The following is a 13,562-nucleotide window of genomic DNA, read 5'->3' on the forward strand; positions in this document are numbered from 1 at the left end:
CCACCGTGCTGCCCATGTGAAAACTAACAAATTCCTAATACAAGAAATTGTATAAGGCGAAATAAAGAACAAATTAATAAAATAACGGTGGGAGGTCAAGCGTTTAGTTACAGGGCCCCTAAACTGTGTAGTGGTCTGCCTGCTGCTATAAGAGATGCCCCTTCGGTCTCAGCTTTTAACTCCCGGCTGTAGACTCACTACTTCAGTTTAGCACACCCTGACTAGAGCTGCTGATTAACTGTGCAGACTGCATCTCTGTTGTTAGTCATTAGCACTAAAACATAAGTAACATGATAGTTATAATTTGTTACTAACCCTCACTTATTCTTTTTCTCTTCTCAGCACTCAAATGTGGCACTTGGTGCCACTGCCCACTTGCCAAGTTGTTCTGCCTGCCTAAGGTAAAGTCATCTCTGATGGAGGATCACAGGAATTGTTGGGTTAGCAGGGGTCCTTTCATCGGATTGGCTGGCCCAGTGCTGATTCAGCTGTGGAATGGCCAATAGGAGGAGGCAGCTTGATGACCAAGGTCTCCAGGACTCTAAACAAATCCAAATCATATTATGTGATATCATCTACTGTTAAATTCTGCTCTGTACTTCTAAAATTTTTATTTTTATACTGTATTGAGGATTTGTTCTGTTCTGTGTATTGTATTGTATTGACCCCCCTGATACCCACTGCACGCCCAACCTACCTGGAAAGGGGTCTCTCTTTGAACTGCCTTTCCATTTTTTCCCTAAAAGGTTTTTTTGGGGGGAGTTTTTCCTTGTCCTCTTAAAGAGTCAAAGCTGGGGGTCTGTCAAGAGACAGGGCCTGTTAAAGCCCATTGTGGCACTTCTTGTGTGATTTTGGGCTATACAAAAAATAAATTGTATTGTATTGTATAATGCAGGTAATGTGCCTCATTCAGGACTCCATGAGCAACACAAAGTCAAACCACCGGTACCCAAGGATTTTCCGGAGAGACACACATGAAGGAGTCCAGTCTTCATCTCAGGTCACTGGATAGCGTCTCCATGTCTCGTAACCATATAGCAAGACAGGAAGCACCAGGACTCTAAAGAGTTGTACCTTCCTCCTTTTGCAGATATCAGGAGCACCACACACTTCTTTCCAGCGACCTCATGACCCCCCATGCTCTTCCAATCCGTCTACTGACTTCATAGGAAGAGTCACCAGAGACATGAATGTCACTGCTGAGGTAAGTAAACCTCTCGATGAGGTCGACACTCTCTCCGCAGACAGACACACTGCTGTTGGCATAACTCTTAGTAATTTATTCTCAACTCGATGCTATTGGCTGGCTGTGCAGTGGTGTCCAGGACCGTGTCACTATCAGATCACACACTCGCAACAAACAAACTGGCTCTCTAAATGGAGTTTGAAATAACTTTTTTTAACTCTCTGAGGGCTGAATATTTCTCTCTTTTATATCAAAAAAATCTTGGAGTGAGACAAGACTTTTTCAGAGAGATAATTTCAAGTCCCGCGAGACAAGACTTTGTGCCAAGAGATGAATTGAAAACCTAATAGGTCCAAGCAGGGGGCGGAAATAAAAGACAAAGAGTAGAAGAAGAAAAGACAAAGAGTAGAAGACAAAGTAGAACATCGTTAATGAAAGTACCGGGTGGCGCACGAAAAACCGAACCATCTCCGACTCCAACGTCGACGTATGTTTCTTAGCCCGTACACAAAACGAAAGATATGCAAATACAAAAATCTGTACTTACTTGTTTGAGGAGGTGCTGGAAATGATTTCCTTGTGCGTCAATACACTTGCGACAATAGACGCGACGCAGCTCACCCGCTTCAGTTTTTCCAATTTCACTCCAAATATTGTCCTTCAGTTCCTCTAATATCTTTGGATTATTGACATATACTTTTCCCTTCAGATTGCCCCACAGGTAAAAGTCACAAGGGGATAGGTCCGGTGATCTTGGTGGCCAGAAACTTTTGCTGACTGTTCGTTCCTCTGTGAAGACGTTGTGAATTTGAGAAAGTGACTCGCGAGAAGTGTGACATGTCGCTCCATCCTGCTGAAAGACGGCGTACTCACGTTCCTCGGGGGGTCAATTGTGTGCAAAATTCCTCAAAGTATTTCCATATACAGGTGCTGGTCATAAAATTAGAATATCATGACAAAGTTGATTTATTTCAGTAATTCCATTCAAAAAGTGAAACTTGTATATTAGATTCATTGATTACACACAGACTGATGTATTTCAAATGTTTATTTCTTTTAATGTTGATGATTATAACTGACAACTAATGAAAGTCCCAAATTCAGTATCTCGGAAAATTAGAATATTATGAAAAGGTTCAATATTGAAGACACCTGGTGCCACACTCTAATCAGCTAATTAACTCAAAAAAACCTGCAAAAGCCTTTAAATGGTCTCTCAGTCTAGTTCTGTAGGCTACACAATCATGGGGAAGACTGCTGACGTGACAGTTGTCCAAAAGACGACCATTGACACCTTGCACAAGGAGGGCAAGACACAAAAGGTCATTGCTAAAGAGGCTGGCTGTTCACAGAGCTCTGTGTCCAAGCACATTAACAGAGAGGCGAAGGGAAGGACAAGATGTGGTAGAAAAAAGTGGACAAGCAATAGGGATAACCGCACCCTGGAGAGGATTGGGAAACAAAACCCATTCAAAAATGTGGGGGAGATTCACAAAGAGTGGACTGCAGCTGGAGTCAGTGCTTCAAGGACCACCACACACAGACGTATGCAAGACATGGGTTTCAGCTGTCGCCTTCCTTGTGTCAAGCCACTCTTGAACAAGAGACAGCGTCAGAAGCGTCTCGCCTGGGCTAAAGACAAAAAGGACTGGACTGCTGCTGAGTGGTCCAAAGTTACGTTCTCTGATGAAAGTAAATTTTGCATTTCCTTTGGAAATCAAGGTCCCAGAGTCTGGAGGAAGAGAGGAGAGGCACAGAATCCACGTTGCGTGAGGTCCAGTGTAAAGTTTCCACAGTCAGTGATGGTTTGGGGTGCCATGTCATCTGCTGGTGTTGGTCCATTGTGTTTTCTGAGGTCCAAGGTCAACGCAGCCGTCTACCAGGAAGTTTTAGAGCACTTCATGCTTCCTGCTGCTGACGAACTTTATGGAGATGCAGATTTCATTTTCCAACAGGACCTGGCACCTGCACACAGTACCAGTACCTGGTTTAAGGACCATGGTATCCCTGTTCTTGATTGGCCAGCAAACTCGCCTGACCTTAATCCCATAGAAAATCTATGGGGTATTGTGAAGAGGAAGATGCAATACGCCAGACGCAACAATTCAGAAGAGCTGAAGGCCACTATCAGAGCAACATGGGCTCTCATAACACCTGAGCAGTGCCACAGACTGATCGACTCCATGCCACGCCGCATTGCTGCAGTAATCCTGGCCAAAGGAGCCCCAACTAAATATTGAGTGCTGTACATGCTCATACTTTTCATGTTCATACCTTTCAGTTGGCCAACATTTCTAAAAATCCTTTTTTTGCATTGGTCTTAATTGATATTCTAATTTTCCGAGATACTGAATTTGGGACTTTCATTAGTTGTCAGTTATAATCATCAACATTAAAAGAAATAAACATTTGAAATACATCAGTCTGTGTGTAATGAATGAATCTAATATACAAGTTTCACTTTTTGAATGGAATTACTGAAATAAATCAACTTTGTCATGATATTCTAATTTTATGACCAGCACCTGTACACGGTAGTGTTGACTGTTGTCTCAAAAAATATGGGACCCACGATCCGTGTAGCAGATACCGCACACCAGACACTAATTTTTTCATCGTGAAGGGGCTTTTCATGAATTCCATGGGGATTGTCTACTGACCAATATCTGGTGTTCTGCAAATTTACATGTCCTGACAGATGGATCCATGCTTTGTCACTCATGAAATACAGCAGGGGATCCAAAAATCCAATTGCAATTGTTTGAAAGAGCCACATGCAATAAAATACACGTTTTTATCCTTGTCGTCATCTTTCAGTTCTTGGACACAAGTCATTATGTACGGCTTCATCTGTAGTGAGTGCAACACACGTTGACAAGGCCTGCGCGAAACATTCACTTGTTGTGCCAATTTACGTCTCGATTTTCTAGGGCTCCTGGCCATCCGTTCCTGAATATCTGCTACGACCACGGGTGTACGAACGGATGGGGCCTGATTCTTTTTGCAGTTTGCAACTGACCAAGTCTTATGCCACTTCTTCACCAACTCGTGAATACTGCTCTGTGCTGATTCCAACAATGATGGATGGATTAAAAGCCAGAAGTCTGTATGACCATCAGCATCAAGTGACTCCGTGAAAAACCCGCACTACAAAGAGGACTATTTCATTTATGTTAGGTAGAATGCCCAAAGGGGACTGGGCGGTCTCGTGGCCTGGAACTCCTACAGATTTTATTTTTTTCTCCAGCCTTCTGGAGTTTTTTTTTTGTTTTTTCTGTCCACCCTAGCCATCGGACCTTACTCCTTTCTATGTTAATTAATGTTGTCTTATTTTAATTTCTTATTTTGTCTTTTATTTTTCTTCTCTTCATTATGTAAAGCACTTTGAGCTACTTTTTGTATGAAAATGTGCTATATAAATAAATGTTGTTGTTGTTGTTGTAGCTTCCTTACTAATGCACAGTTGGGGCTGCTGACCCCGTCTGCCTGTATAATAGCTCGAGCCAGCCGGTCAGAGACAGTTCGGTTTTTCGTGTGCCACCCAGTACTAAAATTCTAAAGTCTCAAAAAAATGATAGTAAAGATCGCATTTGCGCTAACGGACGGAAATTATTACTCGGTGAAATTACGGAACAGCGAAAATAAATCAAATATATGAACATTTAGATATTGTTCGGCTTTAAACTTTAAGTCAGAGACTTGTAGATCGTCTAATTCATGTTACCATCATGGAAAAGTAGTGTTTCTTCTCAATGAAGAGGCCTATCCACGAGAATTAGAACATTTGGTGAAAGTTAAATCCCATGAGAGATTATTTCAAGCCCCATGAGACAAGACTTTATATCCTAACTACAGGGTCACGGGTGTCTGCTGGAGCCAATCCCAGCCAACACAGGGCAAGGCAGGAAACAATCCCCGGGCAGGGTGCCAGTCCACCACAGGGCACACACACACTAGGGACAATTTAGGATTGCCAATCCACCTAACCTGCATGTCTTTGGACTGTGGGAGGAAATTGGAGCACCCGGAGGAAACCCAAGCAGACATGGGGAGAACATGCAAACTCCACGCAGGGAGGACCGGGAAGCGAACCCGGGTCTCCTTACTGCGAGGCAGCAGTGCTACCACATGTCCTGTGTGTTTATTCTCTTTTCCGCAGTTGAAACTGAAGCTTGTCACTCCTTCCGATTTTCTCCGAGTTCTCTGGGTGGACGTCTCATTAGGACATTGTCAGGCCTGCATTCAAGCATGGGGGTGGGGGGTGGGGGTGGGCTATACAAACTACTGAGTACGATTTGGAGTTACTGCAATGAAATTTTGGCCAAATGGACTCACCTGCCTGCCTGCCGCTGCATCATTTTTTCTCTTTGATTTTCGGGATGTCTTTAAATTCAGCCCTCTGTAGGTTGGTCATTTTAATTTCCATCAGTCGATGTGTCATCCTTTCATTCTAACACATCACCATATCGGTCCATAGCAGTAGAGACAGCCAGCAGGATTTGTTTTTTCCCATTGAGATCTGATGTGTTTTCAAAGTGTTCCTTTAATTTTTTCAAGCAGTGTATATACAGTATATACAGTCATATGAAAAAGTTTGAGACCCCCTCTCAGCCTGTATAATAATTGACTCTCCTTTCCACAGTAAAGATAACAGTGGTATGTCTTTCATTTCCTAGGAGTACTGCGGTGTTTTCCGAACAAAGATTTTTAGTGACGCAGTATTTAGTTGTATGAAATTAAATCAAATGTAAAAAACTGGCTGTGCACAAATGTGGGTCCCCTTGTCATTGTGCTGATTTGAATGCCTGTCACTGCTCAATGCTGATTGATTGGTTGATGAGCTCATTAAGCCTTGAACTTCATAGACCGGTGTGTCCCATCATGAGATATAAAGGTATTTAAGGTGGTCAATTACAAGTTGGGCTTCCTTCCCTTTGACTCTCCTCTGAAGAGTGACAGCATGGGATCCTCAAAGCAACTCTCCAAAGATCTGGACACAAAGATTGTTGAGTCTCCTGGTTTAGGTAAAGGCTACAAAAAGCCATCTCAGAGGTTTAAACTGTCAGTTTCTGTAACTGTAAGGAATGGAATCAGGAAATGGAAGGCCACAGGCACAGTTACTGTTAAACCCAGCAGGTCTGGCAGACCAAGAGAAATACAGGAGCGGCATATGGGCAGGATTGTGAGAATGGTGACAGACAACCCACAGATCACCTCCAAAGACCTGCAAGAACATCTTGCTGCAGATGGTGTATCTGTACATCGTTCTACAATTCAGCACAATTTGCACAAAGAACATCTGTATGGCAGGGTGATGAGAAAGAAGCCCTTTCTGCACTCACATCACAAACAGAGTCGCTTGTTGTATGCCAATGCTCATTTAGACAAGCCAGATTCATTTTGGAACAAAGTGCTTTGGACTGATGAGACAAAAATGGAGTTATTTGGTCAGAACAAAAAGTGCTTTTCATGGAGGAAGAAGAACACCGCATTCCAAGGAAAACACCTGCTACTTCCTGTCAAATTTGTTGGAGGTCCCATCATGCTGTGGGGCTGTGTGACTAGTTCTGGGACTGGGGCCCTTGTTAAAGTCGAGGGTCAGATGAATTCAACCCAAAATCAACAAATTCTTCAGGATAAGTTCAAGCATCAGTCACAAAGTTGAAGTTACGCAGGGGTTGGATATTCCAACAAGACAATGACCCAAAACACAGTTGGAAATCTACAAAGACATTCATGTAGAGGGAGAAGTAGAATGTTCTGGAATGGCCGTCACAGTCCCCTGACTTGAATATCATCGAAAATCTATGGGATGATTTGAAGCAGGCTATCCATCAAATTGAACTGAACTGGAGAGATTTTGTATGAAGAATGGTGAACAATACCTCCATCCAGAATCAGACACTCATCAGAGGCTATAAGAGGACAGCGTCTAGAGGCTGTTAGATTAGCAAAAGGAGGCTCAACTAAGTATTGATGTCATATCTCTGTTGAGGTGCCCACATTTATGCACCTGTCTAATTTTGTTATGATGCATATTGCATATTTTCTGTTAATCCAATAAACTTAATGTCACTGCTGAAATCCTACTGTGTCCATAAGGCATGTCAGATATTATAAGGAAGTTGCTACTTTGAAAGCTCAGCCAATGAGAAACAAAAATCTAAAGAATTAAGAGGGGTTCCCAAACTTTTTCATATGACTGTATATATTTATATGTATACAGTTTCTTCACATACCTATTTACATACCCATACAATATTATCAGATGGCGCACAGGGAAGTTGCCCACAGGTTATGCAGTACATACCAACATTACCTCCACGTCACACTTGTCATTCCTGATAATCATCGTGTCGTCATATGAAGGTTTTCCCCATTCTATCTGCAATGTCTGCCTCGACCTGTGGGTTTGCATGTTTTGGGCGTTTGGATTGTGCAGAACTCACTTTTGCTCGTGTTCTGTATTTATATTTTCATTTCAATTCTGTTCTCTAATTGCAAGTTTTCTCTCATTTACATGTTGCCATTTTGCCCTCAAACTCCACACAGATATCCTCTATGGGCGCCAGAAGTAATGAACCCAAGGAGGGGCACGCGGTAACCCCAAGTGATGGACCTCTGTGTTTATTTAAGGTGTTGAAGGCGGCGCGCAGATTTCAGTGACTGATGAGCCTCACTGTCAGATGGAGGAATGCCTTTGTCTGCCATCTGCTTCACACCAGCGACGGCAGACTCTCCCAGATGGGTTATTGTGTGAGGGACCCCTGACGTCGCAGATCCATCATTAAAAGCAGCTATTCAGCGCGTCTCTGCTGTGTGACCTCGGCTTGCATGGTGGGGGAGGTGCGAGGAGGGGGTGTTTGTGTTAAACGGGTGGACAAAAGGCGCCTGCTAAAAACGGGAATACATGAGCCATGAACACGAGAGGAACATTTGGTCGAGGCCGCGGGATTGTCAGTACATGCGAGAGCGAGTGCCACCCCGCCCGCCAGGGGCCTGAAGCTGTCAAACAGATTGGATGGGAGCTGTTGATTTAATGCCTAGATTTTTTATAGTGCCTTTCTAAAGCTGAGTGTCACCCCAAGTCCAGGGTCCCTAGTGCAGTGGCATACATCTAGTTACCAGTATGGGGGGACACGTTCAGGGTCACACAGCGAGAGGCAGCTTTACAAGTCACGGCTGTCTGTCGATAATGCTGTCTATCCACTTGTCCATTTCTGTCACTCCCTCTTCTGTGTGTACGCTGGTGGGAGAGCAGCCCAATTCGGCTAAGGCACACCCGGGATCACAACGGGCAGGTGGAATTGCCCACTGAGTGTGGAAGGTTAACATCAATAGACATGTCATGCCACTCTCTTTATCTCTCATTGATGGGCCCATTGTTGTTCAAAGTGACAAAGTCCTCTGCTGATGGTACCCAGCTGCCCATGTAGAATTGAGCCGACCCTGAGAGGAAGAACTCTTCAAGTGGTCTTACAGGCATGTCTTTGGGTCACTTAGACATAGGGATCTTTAGGGGAGTTCACCCTAGCAGGACGTACATAGTACTCCTTAAAAACTGATCATGTAAGAGACTCGAGTGAGCGGCCATCCATCTGTCTATCTATCTATCATATAGTGCCTTTCACATCTATCTATCTATCTATCTATCTATCTATCTATCTATCTATCTATCTATCTATCTATCTATCTATCATATAGTGCCTTTACCATCTATCTATCTATCTATCTATCTATCTATTATATAGTGCCTTTCACATCTATCTATCTATCTATCTATCTATCTATCTATCTATCTATCTATCTATCTATCTATCTATCTATCATATAGTGCCTTTCGCATCTATCTATCTATCTATCTATCTATCTATCTATCTATCTATCTATCTATCTATCTATCATATAGTGCCTTTCCCATTTATCTATCTATCTATCTATCTATCTATCTATCTATCTATCTATCTATCTATCTATCTATCTATTTATCTATCTATCTATCTATCATATAGTGCCTTTCCCATCTATCTATCTATCTATCTATCTATCTATCTATCTATCTATCTATCTATCTATCTATCTATCTATCTATCTATCTATCTATCTATCATATAGTGCCTTTCCCATCTATCTATCTATCTATCTATCTATCTATCTATCTATCTATCTATCTATCTATCTATCATATAGTGCCTTTCCCATTTATCTATCTATCTATCTATCTATCTATCTATCTATCTATCTATCTATCTATCTATCTATCTATCTATCTATCTATCTATCATATAGTGCCTTTCCCATTTAACTATCTATCTATCTATCTATCTATCTATCTATCTATCTATCTATCTATCTATCTATCTATCTATCTATCTAACCCTACACCCATCTCACCCTACAGGAACATCCATGGAAGCTGAGAGTCATCAATGTAATTAATGTGCTGTGGAAACCAGGGGCGCTTCAGCTAAGCCCAGTGAGGCAGACCGCGAGAGACACGATTTCCCACACAACACACGTTTATTTCAAAGTAGGAAGCCCTCTTGTCTCGATCCCCACGGCAGCACAATATAAAGCAGCACCAAATAAGCAGTTCCTTCTCATGTCCATTCCTCCACGGCAAGCTTTGTCCCTCTTCCTCCCGCCTCTGGCTCTCTGAATGGAGTGAGTCGGCCCCTTTTATGTTGCTCCAGGTGGCTCATTAGCCCCCATTGAACCCAACAGAGCTGTACCAAACTCCAGCTCCCAGCATGCCCTGCGGGAAACCGTGGTGTCACAGCCACCAAGAAGGGCTGCCTGCTAGTTTCCCAGGGAAGGCAGTGCCATGCGGGTGCTCTCTGTCTTCCCTGGTCCTTCCATCCAGCTGGCATCCGGGCCATCACAGTGCCCGGTCCAGTTTAGTAGCATGGCCTCAATGCTGATTGATGAGCAGCATTCCATAATTTTAGTTTGTAATATCCTGTCTTCCCAAGTGATGCTCCAGATCTTCTGGATGGAGGAGATGTGGAACACTTCTAGGATGTGGGCTTTGGACTCACGTCCACAGATCTCCAATAAACCATACACAATACACAAATCACAATAATCCTCCACTCTCCCAGACGCTTAGCCACCCTGCCTCCCAACTCAGCTCAACCCTGGGATCTCCCACTGTCCTTTATATAGTCCGTGACCCGGAAGTGCTTCTGAACCCCTGTCCCATGTGACTTCTTAGCACTTCCGGGTCAGATAAAAACTCTTCTCTTTCATCCCAGAAGTATGTCATTCCCTCTGTCGCTGTGACTAAGAAGCACTTCCGGGTTATAGGGCACGTAATAGTCCTTGGGCCTCCCTGCAGCGACTCCTGGTATCCAGCAGGGTTGTGCATTAAAAGTCCACTGTCCATAATTCCCTGCTGACATTCAGGGCACCTCCATGCTGCAAGGAGGGCTCCATCTGGCGGCCTGGGGGTATTGGCCGGGATGAATGGCCGGCCATATCTTACACTGTGTATTTGTAAATGCACTGTTTAGTTTTGACAGCTTTCATGTTTTAATTCAATAGTGTGAGATACACTAGAAAATGCATACAGACATACAAAATGCACTTGCAGGTGAACTAAATATATTTTGTGATGTTCCATCCATCCATCCATTTTCAAACCCACTGAATCCGAACACAGGGTCATGGGGGTCTGCTGGAGCCAATCCCAGCCAACACAGGGCACAAGGCAGGAACCAATCCCGGGCAGGGTGCCAACCCACTGCAGGACACACACAAACACACCAAGCACACACTAGGGCCAATGTAGAATTGCCAATCCACCTAACCAGCATGTCTTTGGACTGTGGGAGGAAACCGGAGCGCCCGGAGGAAACCCACGCAGACACGGGGAGAACATGCAAACACCACGCAGGGAGGACCTGGGAAGTGAACCCAGGTGTCCTAACTGCAAGGCAGCAGCACTACCCACTGTGCCACCGTGCCACCCTATTTTGTGATGTTTTAATACAAAATGTGAGTTGTGGACACCAACATTTTATAAATGTTCAGACAGAAAAAGCTTATTCAGTTTGTTTGGGTTGACAAATGCTATGAGAATAAACGTTAGAAAACAGGAGGAGCTCTCGACCATTTTCATTTTGTAAAAGTAGCTCTCAGGGGGAAAAACAAGTTGGAGACCCCTGCTGTAAACAGACACTGGATCCACCGTGTCAAGTTTTTCAATTATAACTCCCGATGTTTATGTGCACGGACGCACATTTTGAGCCTCTTTCTGTGCCCTTGGACCGTGAGGGACTATACTGCATTAAGAGAATAAGAACACAGCTGGACAGTCCCTGCAATCACCTTCAGGGGGCGCTCACTTTGCTAAAGCGCCTATGGAAAGTCTTCACCCTCGTGGATGTTTTCATATTTTTATTGCTACTCAACATGGAATCACAGGGGATTGAATTTGGCTTTCCTGACACAAAGACTCTGTAATGCCAGCATGACAACAATGGGCAGCGTCTTAGAGTTGGAAAACGACCCTAACCGTTGTTCTGGTGTGGAATACGCTATCAGCAGCCTGTGTGACCCCAAAGGAGTCTGGCTGTAGAACTATGGAAACCATTGTAGTGTAGTAGAACCATCAACAATAGTAATGTCCCATTTGGTGACCATCATACCTGTCTTTCACCACCCACACTTGTACATTTTATTCTATATCTTTACACATAGCATAACAGACATGACTTAACATAGTGACAATGTGACTTAACATGACATAACATAATGTGACTTGAAATAGATAGATAGATAGATAGATAGATAGATAGATAGATAGATAGATAGATAGATAGATAGATAGATAGATAGATAGATAGATAGATAGATAGATAGATGCGAAAGGCACTATATGATAGATAGATAGATAGATAGATAGATAGATAGATAGATAGATAGATAGATAGATAGATAGATAGATAGATAGATAGATAGATAGATAGATAGATGCGAAAGGCACTATATGATAGATAGATAGATAGATAGATAGATAGATAGATAGATAGATAGATAGATAGATAGATAGATAGATAGATAGATAGATAGATAGATAGATAGATAGATAGATAGATAGATAGATAGACATGAAAGGCACAATATGATAGATAGATAGATAGATAGATAGATAGATAGATAGATAGATAGATAGATAGATAGATAGATAGATAGATAGATAGATAGATAGATAGATAGATAGATAGATAGATAGATAGATAGATAGATAGATAGATAGATAGATAGATAGATAGATTCTTTATTAATCCCAAGGGGAAATTCACATACAAAATGGCATGACATGAGACAGCATGGTGTGACATCGCATGAATCCATAACATGACATGTGTGATGGACGGCTGACAGCTCAACCCGGCTGGGACGCCCCGAGAATGAAAGGGTGGGGGAAGACAGCCACTTGCCGACACTGCCTCCCCCATTACGCTAGATTGCAGCTCCCCTGGAGTATAGCAGTGCCCTGGATTCCAGCAGGGCATCCTGGGACTTGGAGTTTTGGTTTCTCAGCCCTGTTGGGTACCATGGGTGCCACCAGGGGCAGCTGACCTGGGGAGTCATACTTTCTCTATAGCCCCGAAGTACTAATGGATTGTGTGGACGGGAGCCCCAAAGTATTTCTGACTAAAGAACTTGGATTCTCCAGCTGACCTGGAAGTGCCGGCAAGTCATGTGGGAGGAAGAACAGAAGCACTTCCGGGTCAAGGACTATTTAACGGATCTGTTGGGAACCCAGCAGGTGAGCTGGAGTTGGGATGTAGGTGATAGAGCTTGCTGGGAGGTGTGGTGGAGAAAGAGAGATTTTATTATTGTATTTGGTGTTTCTCTTGCCCGTTTCTTTGTGGCTGTGGTGCTTGTAGGCACTTCGTAGAAGGAAAAGAAGAAATGAAATAACTTTGTGGTGCTTTTATCCTGTGTCCTGCGTCTGTCTGTTGGGGTTAAAAGGGGCGACAGTGACCCCTAGTGTCCACACATTTACACATGAAATGACTTAACATGACTTAAAATCAAATGATATGAATTTACATGACACCGCATAACATGATAAACATGATGTGACTTATTATGAATTATCATGAGACCCACCAGAGTGTGACCTAACATGAATCCATAACATGACCTGACTCAACATACTTTGACCTAACATGAATCCATAACACTGCATGGAGTCTGTGTGCAAGATGAGGAGGTTCTAGAATCCCAACTCCCATCTGCACCCTGCATGATCCTCACCTACAATAACATGATACCTGTGCTTTCCGGCCCCCCTCCACTGCCTGGACTGTGCGTCTCTGCTGATCTAATAAGAAATCAAATCAAAACTCTGCATAAACAAGGC

The sequence above is a fragment of the Erpetoichthys calabaricus genome, chromosome 4 (genome assembly GCF_900747795.2).
Source record: "Erpetoichthys calabaricus chromosome 4, fErpCal1.3, whole genome shotgun sequence".
Taxonomy (NCBI): Eukaryota; Metazoa; Chordata; class Cladistia; order Polypteriformes; family Polypteridae; genus Erpetoichthys; species Erpetoichthys calabaricus.